We start from the raw sequence: 23865 nt of genomic DNA, 5'->3' as shown, positions 1-23865 counted from the left end.
TTCCGAAGCATCACTTCAGGTTTACTGTATCCGTCTGACCCTCTTATTGACGATGAAAAATAGAAAATGCATCGGAATTAAATACAAAAGCCACAATGCCGACTTAAGTACTAGAAGACTGACTCTTCTTAGTGTCTATGTTTTGAACCATTCCTGAGACACTAGTTATAGATCCCGATGCTTCACTTCAGGTTTACTGTATCCCTGTGACCTTCTTATTGACTATGAAACACAGATATTGCATCGGAATGAAATACAAAAGGCACAATGCCGTCTTAAGTACAAGCAAATTGACTCCTCTTACTGTCTATGTTTTGAACCATACCTGTGACACTAGTTATAGATTCCGATGCTTCACTTCAGGTTTACTGTATCCCTCTGACCTTCTTATTGACGTTGAAACACTTAAATTGCATCGGAATTAAATACAAAAGGCACAATGCCGCTTTACGTACAAGAAGACTGGCTCTTCTTACTGTCTATGGTTTGAACCATTTCTGTGACACTAGTTATAGATTCCTATGCTTCACTTCAGGTTTACTATATCCCTCTGACCTTCTTATTGACGAAGAAACACAGATATTGCATCGGAATTAAATACAAAAGGCACAATGCCGACTTAAGTACAAGAAGACTGACCCTTCTTACTGTCTATGGTTTGATCCATTCCTGTGACACTAGTTATAGAATCCGATGCTTCCCTTCAGGTTTACTGTATCCCTCTGACCTTCTTATTGACAACGAAACACAGAAATTGCATCGGAATTAAATACAAAAGACACAATGCCGACTTAAGTACAAGAAAACCGACTCTTCTTACTGTCTATGTTTTGAACCATTCCTGTGACACTAGTATTAGATTCTGATGCTTCACTTCTGGTTTATTGTATCCCTCTGAGCTTCTTATTGACGATGAAACACAGAAATTGCATCGGAGTTATATACAAAAGGCACAATGCCGACTTAAGTACAAGAAGAATGGCTCTTCTTACTGTCTATGTTTTGAACCTTTCCTGTGAGCCCGGCTTTAGATTACGAAGCTTCACTTCAGGTTTACAGTGTCCCTTGGACCTTGTTTCTGACGACGAAACACAGGAATTGCATCGGAATTGAATAGAAGAGGCACAATGCCGACTTATGTACAAGGAAACAGACTCTTCTTAATAACTATGTTTTGAACCATTTCTGTGACACTAGTCATAGATTCCGAAGCATCACTTCAGGTTTACTGTATCCGTCTGACCCTCTTATTGACGATGAAACACAGAAAATGCATCGGAATTAAATACAAGAGGCACAATGCCGACTTAAGTACTAGAAGACTGACTCTTCTGAGTGTCTATGTTTTGAACCATTCCTGTGACACTAGTTAAAGATTCGGATGCTTCACTTCAGGTTTACTGTATCCCTCTGACCGTCGTATTGACGATGAAACACAGAAATTGCATCGTAATTAAATAGAAATGGCACAATGCCGACTTAAGTACTAGAAGACTGACTCTTCTTAGTGTCTATGTTTTGAACCATTCCTGTGACACTAGTTAAAGATTCGGATGCTTCACTTCAGGTTTACTGTATCCCTCTGACCGTCGTATTGACGATGAAACACAGAAATTGCATCGGAATTAAATAGAAATGGCACAATGCCGACTTAAGTACAAGCAAATTGACTCTTCTTACTGTCTATGTTTTGAACCATTCCTGTGACACTAGTTATAGATTCCGATGCTTCACTTCAGGTTTACTGTATCCCTCTGACCTTCTTATTGACGATGAAACATAGAAATTGCATCGGAATTACATACAAAAGGTTTACTGTATTCCTCTGACAAGAAAACTGACTCTTCTTACTGTCTATGTTTTGAACCATTCCTGTGACACTAGTTATAGATTCCGAAGCTTCACTTCAGGTTTACTGTGTCCCTCTGATCTTCTTATTGACGATGAACCATAGAAATTGCATCGGAATCAAATACAAGAGGCACAATGCCGACCTAAGTACAAGAAAACTGACTTTTCTTACTGTTTATGTTTTGAACCATTCCTGTGACACTAGTTATAGATTCGGATGCTTCACTTCAGGTTTACTGTACCCCTCTGACCTTAGTATTGACGATTAAACACAGAAATTGCATCGGAATTAAAAATGCCGACTCATGTACAAAAAGACTGACTCTTCTTACTGTCTATGTTTTGAACAATTCCTGTGACACTAGTTACAGATTCCGACGCTTCACTTCAGGTTTACTGTATCCCACTGATCTTCTTATTGAAGACGAAACACAGAAATTGCATCGGAATTGAATAGAAGAGGCACAATGCCGACTTATGTACAAGGAAACAGACTCTTCTTAATAACTATGCTTAGAACCATTCCTGTGACACTAGTCATAGATTCCGAAACATCACTTCAGGTTTACTGTATCCCTCTGACCCTCGTATTGACGATGAAACACAGAAAATGCATCGGAATTAAATACAAAAGGCACAATGCCGACTTAAGTACTAGAAGACTGACTCTTCTTACTGTCTATGTTTTGAACCATTCCTGTGACACTAGTTATAGATTCGGATGCTTCACTTCAGGTTTACTGTATCCCTCTGACCGTCGTATTGACAATGAAACACAGAAATTGCATCGGAATTAAGTAGAAAAGGCACAATGGCGACTGAAGTACAAGCAAATTGACTCTTCTTACTGTCTATGTTTTGAACCATTCCTGTGACACTAGTTATAGATTCCGATGTTTCGCTTCAGGTTTACTGTATCCCTCTGACCTTCTTATTGACGATGAAACATAGAAATTGCACCGGAATTACATACAAAAGGTTTACTGTATCCCTCTGACAAGAAAACTGACTCTTCTTACTGTCTATGTTTTGAACCATTCCTGTGACACTAGTTATAGATTCCGATGCTTCACTTCAGGTTTACGGTATCCCTCTGACCTTCTTATTGACGATGAAACACAGAAATTGCATCGGAATTACATACAAAAGGTTTACTGTATCCCTCTGACAAGAACACTGACTCTTCTTACTGTCAATGCTTTGAACCATTCCTGTGACACTAGTTATAAATTCCGAAGCTTCATTTCAGGTTTACTGTATCCCTCTGACCTTCTTATTGTCGATGATACACAGAAATTGAATCGGAATTAAATACAAAAGGCACAATGCCGACTCAAGTACAAGAAGACTGGCTCTTCTTACTGTCTATGGTTTGAACCATTTCTGTGACACTAGTTATAGGTTCCGATGCTTCACTTCAGGTTTACTGCATCCATCTGACCCTCTTATTGACGAAGAAACACAGATATTGCATCGGAATTAAATACAAAAGGCACAATGCCACTTAAGTACAAGGAGACTGACCCTTCTTACTGTCTATGTTTTGAACCACTCCTGTGACACTAGTTATAGATTCCGATGCTTCACTTAAGGTTTACTGTACCCCTCTGACCTTCTTATTGACGATGAAACACAGAAATTGCATCGGAATTAAAGACAAGAGACAAAATGCCGACTTAAGTACAAGAAAACTGACTCTTCTTACTATCTATGTTTTGAACCATTCCTGTGTCACTAGTTATAAATTCCGATGCTTCACTTCAGTTTTAATTAATCCCTCTGACCGTCTTATTGACGATGAAACACACAAATTTCATCGGAATTAAATACAAAAGGCACAATGCCGACACAAGTGCAAGTAGTCTGGCTCTTCTTACTGTCTATGTTTTGAACCTTTCCTGTGGGACCGGTTTTAGATTCCGATCCTTCACTTCAGGTTTTCTGTATCCCTTGGGCCTTCTTATTGACGACGAACACAGAAATTGCATCGGAATTATATAGAAAATGCACAATGACGACTTCGGTACAAGATAACTGTCTCTTTTTCCTGTCTTTGTTTTGAACCATTCCTGTGACACTAGTTATAGATTCCGATGCTTCACTTCATTATTACCTTATCCAGCTGACCTTCTTATTGACGATGAAACACAGAAATTGCATCGGAATTAAATACAAAAGGCACAATGCCGACTTAGGTACAAGAAGACTGACTCCTCCTACTGTCTATGTTTTGAACCACTCCTGTGACACTAGTTATAGATTCCGATGCTTCACTTCAGTTTTACTGTATCCTTCTGACCTTCTTATTGACGATGAAACACAGAAATTGCATCGGAATTAAATACAAAAGGCACAATGCAGACCCAAGTACAAGAAGACTGACACTTCTTACTGTCTATGTTTTGAACCATTCCTGTGACACTAGTTATAGATTCCGATGCTTCACTTCAGTTTTACTGTATCCTTCTGACCTTCTTATTGACGATGAAACACATAAATTGCATCGGAATTAAATACAAAAGGCACAATGCCGACTCAAGTACAAGAAGACTGACTCCTCTTACTGTATATGTTTTGAACCACTCCTGTGACACTAGTTATAGATTCCGATGCTTCACTTCAGGTTTACTGTATCCCTCTGACCTTCTTATTGTTGATGAAACACAGAAATTGCATCGGAATTAAATACTAAAGGCACAATGCCGACTTAAGTACAAGAAAACTGACTTTTCCTACTGTCTATGTTTTGAGCCGTTCCTGTGACACAAGTTATAGATTCCGATGCTTCACTACAGGTTTACTGTATCCAGCTGACCTTCTTGTTGACGATGATTCACAGAAATTGCATCGGCAATTAATACCAAAGGCACAATGCCGACATAAGTACAAGAAAACTGACTATTCTTACTGTCTATGTTTTGAACCATGCCTATGACACTAGTTATTAATTCCGATGCTTCAATTCAGTTTTAATGTATCCCTGTGACCTTCCTATTGTTGATGAAACACAGAAATTGCATCGGAATTAAATACAAAAGGCACAATGCCGACTTAAGTACAAGAGAACTGACTCTTCCTACTGTCTATGTTTTGAACCACTCCTGTGACACTAGTTATAGATTCCGATGCTTCACTTCAGGTTTACTGTATCCCTCTGACCGTCGTAATGACGTTGAAACACAGAAATTAGGTTGGAATTAAATACAAAAGGCACAATGTCGACCCAAGTACAAGAAAACTGACTCTTCTTACTGTTTATGTTTTGAACCATTCATGTGACACTAGTTATAGATTCCGATGCTTCACTTCAGGTTTACAGTATCCCTGTGACCTTCTTATTGTTGATGAAACACAGAAATTGCATCGGAATTAAATACAAAAGGCACAATGCCGACTTAAGTACAAGAAAACTGACTCTTCCTACTGTCTATGTTTTGAACCGTTCCTGTGAAACTAGTTACAGATTCCGATGCTTCACTTCAGGTTTACTGTATCCCTCTGACCGTCGTAATGACGTTGAAACACAGAAATTAGGTTGGAATTAAATACAAAAGGCACAATGTCGACCCAAGTACAAGAAAACTGACTCTTCCTACTGTCTATGCTTTGAACTATTCCTGTGACACTAGTTATAGATTCCGATGCTTCACTTCAGGTTTACTTTATCCCTCTGACCTTCTTATTGACGATGAAACACAGAAATTGCATCGGAATTACATACAAAAGGCACAATGATGACTTAAGTACAAGAAAACTGACTCTTCTTACTGTCTATGTTTTGAACCATTCCTGTGACACTAGTTATAGATTCCGATGCTTCACTTCAGGTTTCCTGTATCCCTCAGACCTTCTTATTGTTGATGAAACACAGAAATTGCATCGGAATTAAATACTAAAAGCACAATGCCGACTTAAGTACAAGAAAACTGACTTTTCCTACTGTCTATGATTTGAGCCATTCCTGTGACACAAGTTATATATTCCGATGCTTCACTACAGGTTTACTGTATCCAGCTGACCTTCTTATTGACGATGAATCACAGAAATTGCATCGGCAATTGATACCAAAGGCACAATGCCGACTTAAGTACAAGAAAACTGACTCTTCTTACTGTCTATGTTTTGAACCATGCCTATGACACTAGTTATAAATTCCGATGCTTCAATTCAGTTTTAATGTATCCCTGTGACCTTCCTATTGTTGATGAAACACAGAAATTGCATCGGAATTAAATACAAAAGGCACAATGCCGACTTAAGTACAAGAAAACTGACTCTTCCTACTGTCTATGTTTTGAACCACTCCTGTGACACTAGTTATAGATTCCGATGCTTCACTTCAGGTTTACTGTATCCCTCTGACCGTCGTAATGACGTTGAAACACAGAAATTAGGTTGGAATTAAATACAAAAGGCACAATGTCGACCCAAGTACAAGAAAACTGACTCTTCTTACATTTTATGTTTTGAACCATTCCTGTGACACTAGTTATAGATTCCGATGCTTCACTTCAGGTTTACAGTATCCCTGTGACCTTCTTATTGTTGATGAAACACAGAAATTGCATCGGAATTAATTACAAAAGGCACAATGCCGACTTAAGTACAAGAAAACTGACTCTTCCTACTGTCTATGTTTTGAACTATTACTGTGACACTAGTTATAGATTCCGATGCTTTACTTCAGGTTTACTGTATCGCTCTGACCTACTTATTGACGATGAAACACAGAAATTGCATCGGAATTAAATACAAAAGGCACAATGCCGACTTAAGTACAAGAAATCGAACTCTTCTTACTGTCTGTGTTTTGAACCATTCCTGTGACATTAGTTATCGATTCCGATGCTTCACTTCAGGTTTACTGTATCGCTCTGACTTTCTTATTGACGATCAAACACAGAAATTGCATCGGGATTAAATACAAAAGGCACAATGCCGACTCAAATACAAGATGACTGACTCTTCTTACTCTCTATGTTTTGAACCTTTCCTGTTTGTCCGGTTTTAGATTCCGATGCTTCACTTCAGGTTCACTCTATCCCTTGGACCTTCTTATTGACGACGAAACACAGAAATTGCATCGGAATTAAATAGAAAAAGCACAATGCCGACATAAGTACAAGAAGACTGACTCTTCTTACTGACTATGATTTGAACATTTCCTGTGAGACCAGTTTTAGATTCTGATGCTTCACTATATGTTTACTGTATCCCTTGGACCTTCTTGTTGACAAAGAAACACAGAAATTGCATCGGAATTAAATACAAAAGGCACAATGCCGACTTAAGTACAAGAAGACTGACTCTTCATGCTGTGTATGATTTGAACCATTCCTGTGACCCTAGTTATAGATTCCGATGCTTCACTTCAGGTTTACTGTATCCCTCTGACCTTCGTATTGACGATGAAGCACAGTAATTGCATCGGAGTTAAATACAAATGGCACAATGCTGACTCATGTCCAAGAAGTCTGACTCTTCTTACTGTCTATGTTTTGAACCTTTCCTGTGACACTAGATATAGATTCCGATGCTTCACTTCAGGTTTACTGTATCACTCTGACCTTCTTATTGACGACGAATCACAGAAATTGCATTTGAATTAATCAGCAAAGGCAGAATGCCGACTTAAGTACAAGATGACTGAATCTTCCTACTGTCTATGTTTTGAACCATTCCTGTGACACTAGTTATAGATTCCGATGCTTCACTTCAGGTTTACTGAAACCCTCTGACATTCTTATTGACGATGAAACACAGAAATTGCATCGGAATCTAATACAAACGGCAGAATGCTGACTTAAGTACAAGAAGACTGACTCTTCTTACTGACTATGTTGTGAACATTTCCTGTGAGACCAGTTTTAGATTCCGATGCTTCACTATATGTTTACTGTTTCCCTTGGAGCTTTTTATTGACGATGAAACACAGAAATTGCATCGGAATTAAATGCAAAAGTCACAATGCCGACTTAAGTACAAGAAGACTGACTCTTCCTACTGTCTATGTTTTAACCATTCCAGTGAAACTGGTTATAGACTCCGAAGCTTCACTTCAGGTTTACTGTATCCCTGTAAACTTCTTATTGACGATTAAACACAGATATTGAATCGGAATTAAATACAAAAGGCACAATGCCGACTCAAATACAAGATGACTCTCTCTTCTTACTCTCTATGTTTTGAGCTTTTCCTGTGAGACCGGTTTTAGATTCCGATGCTTGACTTCAGGTTTACTGTATCCCTTGGACCTTCTTATTGACGACAAAACACAGAAATTGCATCGGAAATAAATACAAAAGGCACATTGCCGACTTAAGTACAAGAAGACTGACTCTTCTTACTGACTATGTTTTGAACATTTTCTGTGAGACCAGTTTTAGATTCCGATGCTTCACTATATGTTTACTGTATCCCTTGGACCTTCTTATTGACGATGAGACACAGAAATTGCATCGGAATTAAATAAAAGGGGCACAATGGCGACTTAAGTACAAGAAGACTGACTCTTCCTACTGTCTAAGTTTTGAACCATTCCTGTGACACTAGTTATAGATTTCGATGCTTCACTCCAGGTTTACTGTTTCCCTTGGACCGCCTTATTGACGATGAAACACAGATATTGCATCGGAATTAAATACAAAAGGTACAATGCCGACTTAAGTACAATAAGACTGACTCTTCTTACTGTCTATGTATTGAACCTTTTCTGTGACACTTCTTATAGATTCCGATGCTTCACTTCAGGTTTAGTGTATCCCTTGGACCTTCTTATTGACGACGATACACAGAAATAGCATCGGAATTAAATAGAAAAGCCAAAAGGCCGACTTAAGTACAAGAAGACTGACTCTTCCGTGTCTATGTTTTATACCATTCCTGTGACGCTAGATATAGATTCCGATGCTTCACTTCAGGTTTACTGTATCCCTTAGACCTTCTTATTGACGACGAAACACAGAAATTGCATCGGGATTAAATATAAAAGACACAATGCCGACGTAAGTACAAAACAACTGACTCTTCCTACTGCCTATGTTCTAACCATTCCTGTGACACTAGTTATAGATTCTGATGCTTCACTTCAGGTTTACTGTATCCCTCTGACCTTCTTTTTGACGATGAAACACAGAAATTGCATCGGAATTAAATACAAAAGACACAATGCAACTTACGTACAATAAGACTGACTCTTCTTACTGTCTATGTTTTGAACCTTTTCTGTGACACTAGTTATAGATTCCGATGCTTCACTTCAGGTTTACTGTATCCCTTGGACCTTCTTATTGACGACGAAACACAGAAATTGCATCGGAATTAAATAGAAAAGGCAAAATGCCGACTTAAGTACAAGTAGACTGACTCTTCCGTGTCTATGTTATAAACCATTCCTGTGACAATAGATATAGATTCCGATGCCTCACTTCAGGTTTCCTGTATCCCTTGGACCTTCTTATTGACGACGAAACACAGAAATTGCATCGGGATTAAATACAAAAGACAGAAAGCCGATTTAAGTACAAAGCGACTGACTCCTCCTACTGTCTATGTTTTAACCATTCCTGTGACAGTAGTTATACATTCCGATGCTTCACTTCAGGTTTACTGTATCACTCTGACCTTCTTACTGACGATGAAACACAGAAATTGCATCGGAATTAAATACAAAAGGCACAATGCCGACTGAAATACAAGATGACTGACTCTTCTTACTCTCTATGTTTTGAGCCTTTCCTGTGAGACCGGTTTTAGGTTCCGTTGCCTCACTTCAGGTTTACTGTAGCCCTTGGACCTTCTTGTTGACGACGAAACACAGAAATTGCATCGGAATTAAATAGAAAAGGCACATTGCCGACTTAAGTACAAGAAGACTGACTCTTCTTACTGACTATGATTTGAACATTTCCTGTGAGACCAGTTTTGGATTCCGACGCTTCACTATATGTTTACTGTATCCCTTCGACCTTCTTATTGACGATGAAACAAAGAAATTGCATCGGAATTAAATACAAAAGGCACAATGCCGACTTAAGTACAAGAAGACTGACTCTTCTTACTGCCTATGTTTGAACCATTCCTGTGACACTAGTTATAGATTTCGATGCTTCACTTCAGGTTTACTGTATCCCTCTGACCCTCTTATTGACGACGAAACACAGAAATAGCATCGGAATTAAATAGAAAAGGCACAATGCTAATTAAGTACAATAAGACTGACTCTTCCTCCTGTCTATGTTTTGAACCATTCCTGTGACACTAGTTGTAAATTCCGATGCTACAATCAGGTTTACTGTATCCCTCTGACCATCTTATTGACGATGAAACACATATATTGCATCGGAATGAAATACAAAAGGCACAATGCAGACTTAAGTACAAGAAGACTGACTCTTCTTACTGTCTGTGTTTTGAACTTTTCCTGTGACACTAGCTATAGATTCCGATGCTTCAATTCAGGTTTACTGCATCCCTTGGACCTTCTTAATGACGACGAAACACAGAAATTGCATCGGAATTAAATAGAAAAGGCACAATGCCGACTTAAGTACAAGAAGACTGACTCTTCTTACTGACTACGTTTTGAACATATCCTGTGAGACCCGTTTTAGGTTCCCATGCTTCACTATATGTTTGCTGTATCCCTTGGACTTTCTTATTGACGACGAAACACAGAAATTGCATCTGAATTAAATACAAAAGGCACAATGCCGACATATGTACAAGAAGACTGACTCTTCCGTGTCTATGTTATAAACCATTCCTGTGACACTAGATATAGATTCCGATGCTTCACTTCAGGTTTACTGTATCCCTTGGACCTTCTTATTGACGACGAAACACAGAAATTGCATCAGGATTACATACAAAAGACAGAATGCCGACTTACGTACAATTAGACTGACTCTTCATACTGTCTATGTTTTGAACCTATTCTGTGACACTAGTTATAGATTCCGATGCTTCACTTCAGGTTTACTGTATCCCTTGGACCTTCTTATTGACGACGACACACAGAAATTGCATCGGAATTAAATAAAAAAGGCAAAATGCCAACTTAAGTACAAGAAGACTGACTCTTCCGTGTCTATGTTATAAACCATTCCTGTGACACTAGATATAGATTCCGATGCTTCACTTCAGGTTTACTGTATCCCTTGGACCTTCTTATTGACGACGAAACACAGAAATTGCATCGGGATTAAATACAAAAGACAGAATGCCGATTTAAGTACAAAACGACTGACTCTTCCTACTGTCTATGTTTTAACCATTAATGTGACAGTAGTTATACATTCCGATGCTTCACTTCAGGTTTACTGTATCCCTCTGCCCTTCTTATTGACGATGAAACACAGAAATTGCATCGGAATTAAATACAAAAGGCACAATGCCGACTGAAATTCAAGATGACTGACTCTTCTTACTCTCTATGTTTTGAGCCTTTCCTGTGAGACCGGTTTTAGGTTCCGTTGCCTCACTTCAGGTTTACTGTAGCCCTTGGACCTTCTTGTTGACGACGAAACACAGAAATTGCATCAGAATTAAATAGAAAAGGCACATTGCCGACTTAAGTACAAGAAGTCTGACTCTTCTTACTGACTACGATTTGAACATTTCCTGTGAGACCAGTTTTAGATTCCGATGCTTCACTATATGTTTACTGTATCCCTTGGACCTTCTTATTGACGATGAAACACAGAAATTGCATCGGAATTAAATACAAAAGGCACAATGCCGACTTAAGTACAAGAAGACTGACTCTTCTTACTGTCTATGTTTTGAACCATTCCTGTGACACTAGTTATTGATTCCGATGCTTCACTTCATGTTTACTGTATCCCCTGGACCTTCTTATTGACGTCGAAACACAGAAATTGCATCGGAATTAAATAGAAAAGGCACAATGCCGACTTAAGTACAGGAAGACTGACTCTTCTTACTGACTATGTTTTGAACATTTCCTGTGAGACCCGTTTTAGGTTCCCATGCTTCACTATATGTTTACTGTATCCCTTGGACCTTCTTATTGACGACGAAACACAGAAATTGCATCTGAGTTAAATACAAAAGGCACAATGCCGACTTAATTACAAGAAAACTGGTTCTTCTTACTGTCTATGTTTTGAACCATTCCTGTGACACTAGTTATAGATTCCGATGCTTCACTTCAGGTTCACTGTATCCCTTGGAACTTCATATTGACGACGAAACACAGAAATTGCATCGGAATTAAATACAAAAGACACAATGCCGACTTACGTACAATAAGACTGACTCTTCTCACTGTCTATGTTTTGAACCTTTTCTGTGACACTAGTTATAGATTCCGATGCTTCACTTCAGGTTTACTGTATCCCTTGGAGCTTGTTATTGACGGCGAAACACAGAAATTGCATCGGAATTAAATAGAAAAGACGAAATGCCGACATAAGTACAAGAAGACTGACTCTTCCGTCTCTATGTTATAAACCATTCCTGTGACACTAGATATAGATTCCGATGCTTCACTTCAGGTTTACTGTATCCCTTGGACCTTCTTATTGACGACGAAACACAGAAATTGCATCGGGATTAAATACAAAAGACAGAATGCCGATTTAAGTACAAAACGACTGACTCTTTCTACTGTCTATGTTTTAACCATTCCTGTGACAGTAGTTATTCATTCCGATGCTTCACTTCAGGTTTACTGTATCCCTCTGACCTTCTTATTGACGATGAAACACAGAAATTGCATCGGAATTAAATACAAAAGGCACAATGCCGACTGTAATACAAGATGACTGACTCTTCTTACTCTATATGTATTGAGCCTTTCCTGTGAGACCGGTTTTAGGTTCGTTGCCTCACTTCAGGTTTACTGAAGCCCTTGGACCTTCTTGTTGACGACGAAACACAGATATTGCATCGGAATTAAATAGAAAAGGCACATTGCCGACTTAAGTACAAGAAGACTGACTCTTCTTACTGACTATGATTTGAACATTTCCTGTGAGACCAGTTTTAGATTCCGATGCTTCACTATATGTTTACTGTATCCCTTGGACCTTCTTATTGACGATGAAACAAAGAAATTGCAGCGGAATTAATTACAAAAGGCACAATGCCGACTTAAGTAGAAGAAGACTGACTCTTCTTACCGCCTATGTTTTGAACCATTCCTGTGACACTAGTTATAGATTTCGATGCTTCACTTCAGGTTTACTGTATCCCTCTGACCCTCTTATTGACGACAAATGACAGAAATAGCATCGGAATTAAATAGAAAAGGCACAATGCAAATTAAGTACAATAAGACTGACTCTTCCTCGTGTCTATGTTTTGAACCATTCCTGTGACACTAGATGTAAATTCCGATGTTACACTTCAGGTTTACTGTATCCCTCTGACCATCTTATTGACGATGAAACACATATATTGCATCGGAATGAAATACAAAAAGGCACAATGCAGACATAAGTACAAGAAGACTGACTCTTCTTACTGTCTGTGTTTTGAACTTTACCTGTGACACTGGCTATAGATTCCGATTCTTCAATTCAGATTTACTGCATCCCTTGGACCTTCTTAATGACGACGAAACACAGAAATTGCGTCGGAATTAAATAGAAAAGGCACAATGCCGACTTAAGTAAAGAAGACTGACTCTTCCTACTGTATATGTTTTGAACCATTCCTGAGATACTAGTTATAGATTCCGATGCGTCACTTCAGGTTCACTGTATCCCTCTGACATTCTTATTGACGATGAAACACAAAAGTTGCATCGGAATTAAATAGAAAAGGCCCATTGCCGACTTAAGATCAAGAAAACTAACTCATCCCACTCTCTATGTTTTGAACCATTCCTGTGACACTAGTTATAGATTCCGATGCTTCACTTCAGGTTTACTGTATCCCTTGGACCTTCTTATTGACGACGAAACACAGAAATTGCATCGGAATTAAATAGAAAAAGCACAATGCCGACTTAAGTACATGAAGACTGACTCATCTTACAGACTGTGTTTTGAACCATTCCTGTGACACTAGTTATAGTTTCCGAAGCTTCACTTTAGGTTTACTGTATCCCTCAGACCTTCTTATTCACGATGTAACGCAGAAATTGCATCGGAATTAAATATAAAAGGCACAATGCCCACTTAAGTAAAGAAGACTGACTCTTCCTACTGTATATGTTTTGAACCATTCCTGAGACACTAGTTATAGATTCCGATGCTTCACTTCAGGTTTACTGTATCCCTCTGACATTCTTATTGGCATGAAACAGAAATTGCATCGGAATTAAATAGAAAAATCACAATGCCGACTTAAGTACAAGGAAGACTGACTCTTCTTACTGTCTAAATTTTGAACCACTCCTGTGACACTAGTTATAGATTCCGATGCTTCACTTCAGGTTTACTGTATCCCCTGGACCTTCTTATTGACGTCGAAACACAGAAATTGCATCTGAATTAAATAGAAAAGGCACAAAGCCGACTTAAGTACAAGAAGACTGACTCTTCTTACTGACTATGTTTTGAACATTTAATGTGAGACCCGTTTTAGGTTCCCATGCTTCACTATATGTTTACTGTATCCCTTGGACTTTCTTATTGACGACGAAACACAGAAATTGCATCTGAATTAAATACAAAAGGCACAATGCCGACTTAAGTACAAGAAAACTGACTCTTCTTACTGTCTATGTTTTGAACCATTCCTGTGACACTAGTTATAGATTCCGATGCTTCACTTCAGGTTCACTGTGTCCCTTGGAACTTCTTATTGACGACGAAACACAGAAATTGCATCGGAATTAAATACAAAAGACAAAATGCCGGCTTACGTACAATTACACTGACTCTTCTTACTGTCTATGTTTTGAACCTTTTCTGTGACACTAGTTAAAGATTCCGATGCTTCACTTCAGGTTTACTGTATCCCTTGGACCTTCTTATTGACGACGAAACACAGAAATTGCATCTGAATTAAATACAAAAGGCACAATGCCGACTTAAGTACAAGAAAACTGACTCTTCTTACTGTCTATGTTTTGAACCATTCCTGTGACACTAGTTATAGATTCCGAAGCTTCACTTCAGGTTCACTGTGTCCCTTGGAACTTCTTATTGACGACGAAACACAGAAATTGCATCGGAATTAAATACAAAAGACAAAATGCCGACTTACGTACAATTACACTGACTCTTCTTACTGTCTATGTTTTGAACCTTTTCTGTGACACTAGTTAAAGATTCCGATGTTTCACTTCAGGTTTACTGTATCCCTTGGACCTTCTTATTGACGACGAAACACAGAAATTGCATCGGAATTAAATACAAAAGGCACAATGCCGACTTAAGTACAAGAAGACTGACTCTTCTTACTGCCTATGATTTGAAGCATTCCTGTGACACTAGTTATAGATTTCGATGCTTCACTTCAGGTTTACTGTATCCCTCTGACCCTCTTATTGACGACGAAACACAGAAATAGCATCGGAATTAAATGGAAAAGGCAGAATGCAAATTAAGTACAATAAGACTGACTCTTCCTCCTGTCTATGTTTTGAACCATTCCTGTGACACTAGTTGTAAATTCCGATGCTACACTTCAGGTTTACTGTATCCCTCTGACCATCTTATTGACGATGAAACACATTTATTGCATCGGAATGAAATACAAAAGCACAATGCCGACTTACCTACAAGAAGACTGACTCTTCCAACTGTCTGTGTTTTGAACTTTTCCTGTACCACTAGCTATAGATTCCGATGCTTCAATTCAGATTTACTGCATCCCTTTGACCTTCTTAATGACGACGAAACACACAAATTGCATCGGAATTAAATAGAAAAGGCACAATGCCGACTTTAGTAAAGAAGACTGACTCTTCCTACTGTATATGTTTTGAACCATTCCTGAGACACTAGTTATAGATTCCGATGCTTCACTTCAGGTTCACTGTATCCCTCTGACATTCTTATTGACGATGAAACACAAAAGTTGCATCGGAATTAAATAGAAAAGGTACAATGCTGACTTAAGATCAAGAAAAATAACTCATCCTACTCCCTATGTTTTGAACCATTCCTGTGACACTAGTTATAGATTCCGATGCTTCACTATATGTTTACTGTATCCCTTGGACCATCTTATTGACGACGAAACACAGAAATTGCATCGGAATTAAATACAAAATGCACAATGCCGACTTAAGTTCAAGAAGACTGACTCTTCTTGCTGTGTATGATTTGAACCATTCCTGTGACACTAGTTATAGATTCCGATGCTTCACTTCAGGTTTCCTGTATCAATCTGACCTTCTTATTGACGATGAAGCACAGTAATTGCATCGGAATTAAATACAAATGGCACAATGCTGACTCATGTCCAAGACGACTGACTCTTCTTACTGTCTATGTTTTGAACCATTCCTGTGACACTAGATATAGCTTCCGATGCTTCACTTCAGGTTTACTGTATCCCTTGGACCTTCTTAATGACGACGAAACACAGAAATTGCAACGGAATTAAATAGAAAAGGCACAACGCCATCTTAAGTGCAGGAAGACTGACTCTTCTTACTGTCTGTGTTTTGAACTTTTCCTGTGACACTAGCTATAGATTCCGATGCTTGAATTCAGAGTTACTGCATCCCTTGGACCTTCTTAATGACGACAAAACACAGAAATTGCATCGGAATTAAATAGAAAAGGCACAATGCCGACTTAAGTAAAGAAGACTGACTCTTCCTAATGTATATGTTTTGAACCATTCCTGAGACACAAGTTATAGAATCCAATGCTTCACTTCAGGTTCACTGTATCCCTCTGACATTCTTATTGACGATGAAAGACAGAAGTTGCATCGGAATTAAATAGAAAAGGCACAATGCCGACTTAAGATCAAGAAGACTAACTCTTCCTACTCTCTATGTTTTGAACCATTCCTGTGACACTAGTTATAAATTCCGATGCTTCACTTCAGGTTTACTGTATCCCTTGGACCTTCTTATTGACGACGAAACACAGAAATTGCGTCGGAATTAAATAGAAAAAGCACAATGCCAACTTAAGTACATGAAGACTGACTCATCTTACAGACTGTGCTTTGAACCATTACTGTGACACTAGTTATAGATTCCGATGCTTCACTTTACGTTTACAGTATCCCTCTGACCTTCTTGTTGTTGATGTAACGCAGAAATAGCATCGGAATTAAATACAAAAGGCACAATGGCGACTTAAGTACAAGAAGACTGACTCTTCTTACTGTCTATGATTTGAACCCTTCCTGTGACACTAGTTATATATTCCTATGTTCCACTTCAGGTTTGCTGTATCCCTTGGACCTTCTTATTGGCGAAGAAACACAGAAATTGCATCGGAATTAAATAGAGAAGGCACAATGCCAACTTAAGTACAAGAAGACTGACTCTTCTTACTGACTATGTTTTGAACATTTCCTGTGAGACCAGTTTTAGATTCCGATGCTTCACTGTATGTTTACTGTATCCCTTGGACCTTCTTATAGACGACGAAACACAGAAATTGCATCGGATTTAAATAGAAGAGGCACAATGCCGGCTTAAGTTCAAGAAGACTGACTCTTCCTTCTGTCTATGTTTTGAACCTTTCCTTTGACACTACTTATAGATTCCGATGCCTCACTTCAGGTTTACTGTATCCCTTGGACCTTCTTATTGACGAGGAAACATAGAAATTGCATCGGAATTAAATAGAAAAGGCACAATGCCGACATAAGTACAAGAAGACTGACTCTTCTTACTGACAATGATTTGAACATTTCCTGTGAGACCAGTTTTAGATTCCGATGCTTCACTATATGTTTACTGTATCCCTTGGACCTTCTTATTGACGACGAGACACAGAAATTGCATCGGAATTAAATACAAAATGCGCAATGCCGACTTAAGTACAAGAAGACTGACTCTTCTTGCTGTGTATGATTTGAACCGTTCCTGTGACACTAGTTATAGATTCCAATGCTTCACTTCAGGTTTACTGTATCCCTCTGACCTTCTTATTGACGATGAAGCACAGTAATTGCATCGGAATTAAATACAAATGGCACAATGCTGACTCATGTCCAAGAAGACTGACTCTTCTTACTGTCTATGTTTTGAACCTTTCCTGTGACACTAGATATAGCTTCCGATGCTTCACTTCAGGCTTACTGTATCCCTTGGACCTTATTAATGACGACGAAACGCAGAAATTGCATCGGAATTAAATAGAAAAGGCACAATGCCGACTTAAGTACAAGAAGACTGACTCTTCTTACTGTCTGTGTTTTGAAATTTTCCTGTGACACTATCTATAGATTCCGATGCTTCAATTCAGATTTACTGCATCCCTTGGACTTTCTTAATGACGACAAAACACAGAAATTGCATCGGAATTAGATAGAAAAGGCACAATGCCGACTTAAGTAAAGAAGACTGACTCTTCCTACTGTATATGTTTTGAACCATTCCTGAGACACTAGTTATAGATTCCGATGCTTCACTTCAGGTTCACTGTATCCCTCTGACATTCTTATTGACGATGAAACACAGGAGTTGCATCGGAATTAAATAGAAAAGGCACAATACAGACTTAAGATCAAGAAGACTAACTCTTCCTACTCTCTATGTTTTGAACCATTCCTGTGACACTAGTTATTGATTCCCATGTTTCACTTCAGGTTTACTGTACCCCTTGGACCTTCTTATTGACGACGAAACACAGAAATTGCATCGGAATTAAATAAAAAAAGCACAATGCCGACTTAAGTACATGAAGACTGACTCATCTTACAGACTGAGCTTTGAACCATTCCTGTGACACTAGTTATAGATTCCGATGCTTCACTTTAGCTTTACAGTATCCCTCTGACCTTCTTATTGACGATGTAACGCAGAAATTGCATCGGAATTAAATACAAAAGGCACAATGGGGACTTAAGTACAAGAAGACTGACTCTTCTTACTGTCTATGTTTTGAACCTTTCCTGTGACACTAGTTATATATTCCTATGTTCCACTTCAGGTTTGCTGTATCCCTTGGACCTTCTTATTGGCGACGAAACACAGAAATTGCATCGGAATTAAATAGAGAAGGCACAATGTCAACTTAAGTACAAGAAGACTTACTCTTCGTACTGACTATGCTTTGAACATTTCCTGTGAGACCAGTTTTAGATTACGATGCTTCACTGTATGTTTACTGTATCCCTTGGACCTTCTTATTGACGACGAAACACAGAAATTGCATCGGATTTAAATAGAAGAGGCACAATGCCAGCTTAAGTTCAAGAAGACAGACTCTTCCTTCTGTCTATGTTTTGAACCTTTCCTTTGACACTACTTATAGATTCCGATGCCTCACATCAGGTTTACTGTATCCCTTGGACCTTCTTATTGACGACGAAACACAGAAATTGCATCGGAATTAAATAGAAAAGGCACAATGCCGACATAAGTACAAGAAGACTGACTCTTCTTACTGACTATGATTTGAACATTTCCTGTGAGACCAGTTTTAGATTCCGATGCTTCACTATATGTTTACTGTATCCCTTGGACCTTCTTATTGACGATGAAACACAGAAATTGCATCGGAATTAAATACAAAAGGCACAATGCCGACTTAAGTACAAGAAGACTGACTCTTCTTACTGCCTATGTTTTGAAGCATTCCTGTGACACTAGTTATAGATTTCGATGCTTCACTTCAGGTTTACTGTATCCCTCTGACCCTCTTATTGGCGACGAAACACAGAAATAGCATCGGAATTAAATGGAAAAGGCAGAATGCAAATTAAGTACAATAACACTGACTCTTCCTCCTGTCTATGTTTTGAACCATTCCTGTGACACTAGTTGTAAATTCCGATGCTACACTTCGGGTTTACTGTATCCCTCTGACCATCTTATTGACGATGAAACACATATATTGCATCGGAATGAAATACAAAAGCACAATGCCGACTTACGTACAAGAAGACTGACTCTTCTTACTGTCTGTGTTTTGAACTTTTCCTGTGACACTAGCTATAGATTCCGATGCTTCAATTCAGATTTACTGCATCCCTTTGACTATCTTAATGACGACGAGACACAGAAATTGCATCGGAATTAAATAGAAAAGGCACAATGCCGACTTAAGTAAAGAAGACTGACTCTTCCTACTGTATATGTTTTGAACCATTTCTGAGACACTAGTTATAGATTCCGATGCTTCGCTTCTGGTTTACTGCATCCCTTGGACCTTCTTATTGACGATGAAACACAGAAATTGCATCGGAATTAAGTAGAAAAGGCACAATGCCGACTTAAGTACAAGAAGACTGACTCTTCCTACTGAATAATGTTTTGAACCATTCCTGTGACACTAGTTATAGATTCCGATGCTTCACTTCAGGTTTACTGTATCTCTTGGACCTTCTTAGTGACGATGAAACACAGAAATCGCATCGGAATTAAATACAAAAGGCACAATGCCGACTTAAGTACAATAAGACTGACTCTTCTCACTGCCTATGTTTTGAACCTTTTCAGTGTCACTACTTATAGATTCCGATGCTTCACTTCAGGTTTAATGTATCCCTTGGACCTTCTTATTGACGACGAACCACAGAGATAGCATCGGAATTAAATAGCAAAGGCAAAATGCCGACTTATGTACAAGAAGACTGACTCTTCCGTGTCTATGTTTTAAACCATTCCTGTGACACTAGATATAGATTCCGATGCTTCACTTCAGGTTTACTGTATCCCTTGGACCTTCTTATTGACGACGAAACACAGAAATTGCAACGGTATTAAATACAAAAGACACAATGCCAACTTAAGTACAAAACGACTGACTCTTCCTACTGTCTATGTTTTAACCATTCCTGTGACACTAGTTATAGATTCCGATGCTTCACTTCCGGTTTACTGTATAACCTCTGGCCTTCTTATTGACGATGAAACACAGAAATTGCATCGGAATTAAATACAAAAGGCACAATGCCGACTCAAATACAAGATTACTGACTCTTCTTACTCTCTATGTTTTGAACCTTTCCTGTGAGTCTGGTTTTAGATTCCGATGCTTCACTTCAGGTTTACTCTATCCCTTGGACCTTCTTATTGACGACGAAACACAGAAATTGCATCGGAATTAAATAGAAAAGGCACAATGCCGTTATAAGTACAAGAAGACTGACTCTTCTTACTGACTATGATTTGAACATTTCCTGTGAGACCAGTTTTAGATTCCGATGCTTCACTATATGTTTACTGTATACCTTGGACCTTCTTATTGACGACGAAACACAGAAATTGCATCGGAATTAAATACAAAATGCACAATGCCGACTTAAGTACAAGAAGACTGACTCTTCTTGCTGTGTATGATTTGAACCATTCCTGTGACACTAGTTATAGATTCCGATGCTTCACTTCAGGTTTACTGTATCCCTCTGACTTTCTTATTGACGATGTAACGCAGAAATTGCATCGGAATTAAATACAAAAGGCACAATGGCGACTTAAGTACAAGAAGACTGACTCTTCTTACTGTCTATGATTTGAACCCTTCCTGTGACACTAGTTATATATTCCTATGTTCCACTTCAGGTTTGCTGTATCCCTTGGACCTTCTTATTGGCGGCGAAACACAGAAATTGCATCGGAATTAAATAGAGAAGGCACAATGCCAACTTAAGTACAAGAAGATTGACTCTTCTTACTGACTATGTTTTGAACATTTCCTGTGAGACCAGTTTTAGATTCCGATGCTTCACTGTATGTTTACTGTATCCCTTGGACCTTCTTATTGACGACGAAACACAGAAATTGCATCGGATTTAAATAGAAGAGGCACAATGCCGGCTTAAGTTCAAGAAGACTGACTCTTCCTTCTGTCAATGTTTTGAACCTTTCGTTTGACACTACTTATAGATTCCGATGCCTCACTTCAGGTTTACTGTATCCCTTTGACCTTCTTATTGACGACGAAACACAGAAATTGCATCGGAATTAAATAGAAAAGGCACAATGCCGACATAAGTACAAGAAGACTGACTCTTCTTACTGACTATGATTTGAACATTTCCTGTGAGACCAGTTTTAGATTCCGATGCTTCACTATATGTTTACTGTATCCCTTGGATCTTCTTATTGACGACGAAACACAGAAATTGCATCGGTATTAAATACAAAAGACACAATGCCAACTTAAGTACAAAACGACTGACTCTTCCTACTGTCTATGTTTTAACCATTCCTGTGACACTAGTTATAGATTCCGATGCTTCACTTCCGGTTTACTGTATAACCTCTGGCCTTCTTATTGACGATGAAACACAGAAATTGCATCGGAATTAAATACAAAAGGCACAATGCCGACTCAAATACAAGATTACTGACTCTTCTTACTCTCTATGTTTTGAACCTTTCCTGTGAGTCTGGTTTTAGATTCCGATGCTTCACTTCAGGTTTACTCTATCCCTTGGACCTTCTTATTGACGACGAAACACAGAAATTGCATCGGAATTAAATAGAAAAGGCACAATGCCGTTATAAGTACAAGAAGACTGACTCTTCTTACTGACTATGATTTGAACATTTCCTGTGAGACCAGTTTTAGATTCCGATGCTTCACTATATGTTTACTGTATACCTTGGACCTTCTTATTGACGACGAAACACAGAAATTGCATCGGAATTAAATACAAAATGCACAATGCCGACTTAAGTACAAGAAGACTGACTCTTCTTGCTGTGTATGATTTGAACCATTCCTGTGACACTAGTTATAGATTCCGATGCTTCACTTCAGGTTTACTGTATCCCTCTGACTTTCTTATTGACGATGTAACGCAGAAATTGCATCGGAATTAAATACAAAAGGCACAATGGCGACTTAAGTACAAGAAGACTGACTCTTCTTACTGTCTATGATTTGAACCCTTCCTGTGACACTAGTTATATATTCCTATGTTCCACTTCAGGTTTGCTGTATCCCTTGGACCTTCTTATTGGCGGCGAAACACAGAAATTGCATCGGAATTAAATAGAGAAGGCACAATGCCAACTTAAGTACAAGAAGATTGACTCTTCTTACTGACTATGTTTTGAACATTTCCTGTGAGACCAGTTTTAGATTCCGATGCTTCACTGTATGTTTACTGTATCCCTTGGACCTTCTTATTGACGACGAAACACAGAAATTGCATCGGATTTAAATAGAAGAGGCACAATGCCGGCTTAAGTTCAAGAAGACTGACTCTTCCTTCTGTCAATGTTTTGAACCTTTCGTTTGACACTACTTATAGATTCCGATGCCTCACTTCAGGTTTACTGTATCCCTTTGACCTTCTTATTGACGACGAAACACAGAAATTGCATCGGAATTAAATAGAAAAGGCACAATGCCGACATAAGTACAAGAAGACTGACTCTTCTTACTGACTATGATTTGAACATTTCCTGTGAGACCAGTTTTAGATTCCGATGCTTCACTATATGTTTACTGTATCCCTTGGATCTTCTTATTGACGACGAAACACAGAAATTGCATCGGAATTAAATACAAAATGCGCAATGCCGACTTAAGTACAAGAAGACTGACTCTTCTTGCTGTGTAGGATTTGAACCGTTCCTGTGACACTAGTTATAGATTCCGATGCTTCACTTCAGGTTTACTGTATCCCTCTGACCTTCTTATTGACGATGATGCACAGTAATTGCATCGGAATTAAATACAAATGGCACAATGCTGACTCATGTCCAAGAAGACTGACTCTTCTTACTGTCTATGTTTTGAACCTACCTGTGACACTAGATATAGCTTCCGATGCTTCACTTCAGGTTTACTGTATCCCTTGGACCTTATTAATGACGACGAAACACAGAAATTGCATCGGAATTAAATAGAAAAGGCACAATGCCGACTTAAGTACAAGAAGACTGACTCTTCTTACTGCCTGTGTTTTGAACTTTTCCTGTGACACTAGCTATAGATTCCGATG

Source organism: Schistocerca serialis, unplaced genomic scaffold (genome assembly GCF_023864345.2).
Source record: "Schistocerca serialis cubense isolate TAMUIC-IGC-003099 unplaced genomic scaffold, iqSchSeri2.2 HiC_scaffold_1362, whole genome shotgun sequence".
Taxonomy (NCBI): Eukaryota; Metazoa; Arthropoda; class Insecta; order Orthoptera; family Acrididae; genus Schistocerca; species Schistocerca serialis.
The sequence above is the reverse complement of the archived record's forward strand: the minus strand, read 5'-3'. Positions refer to the sequence as shown.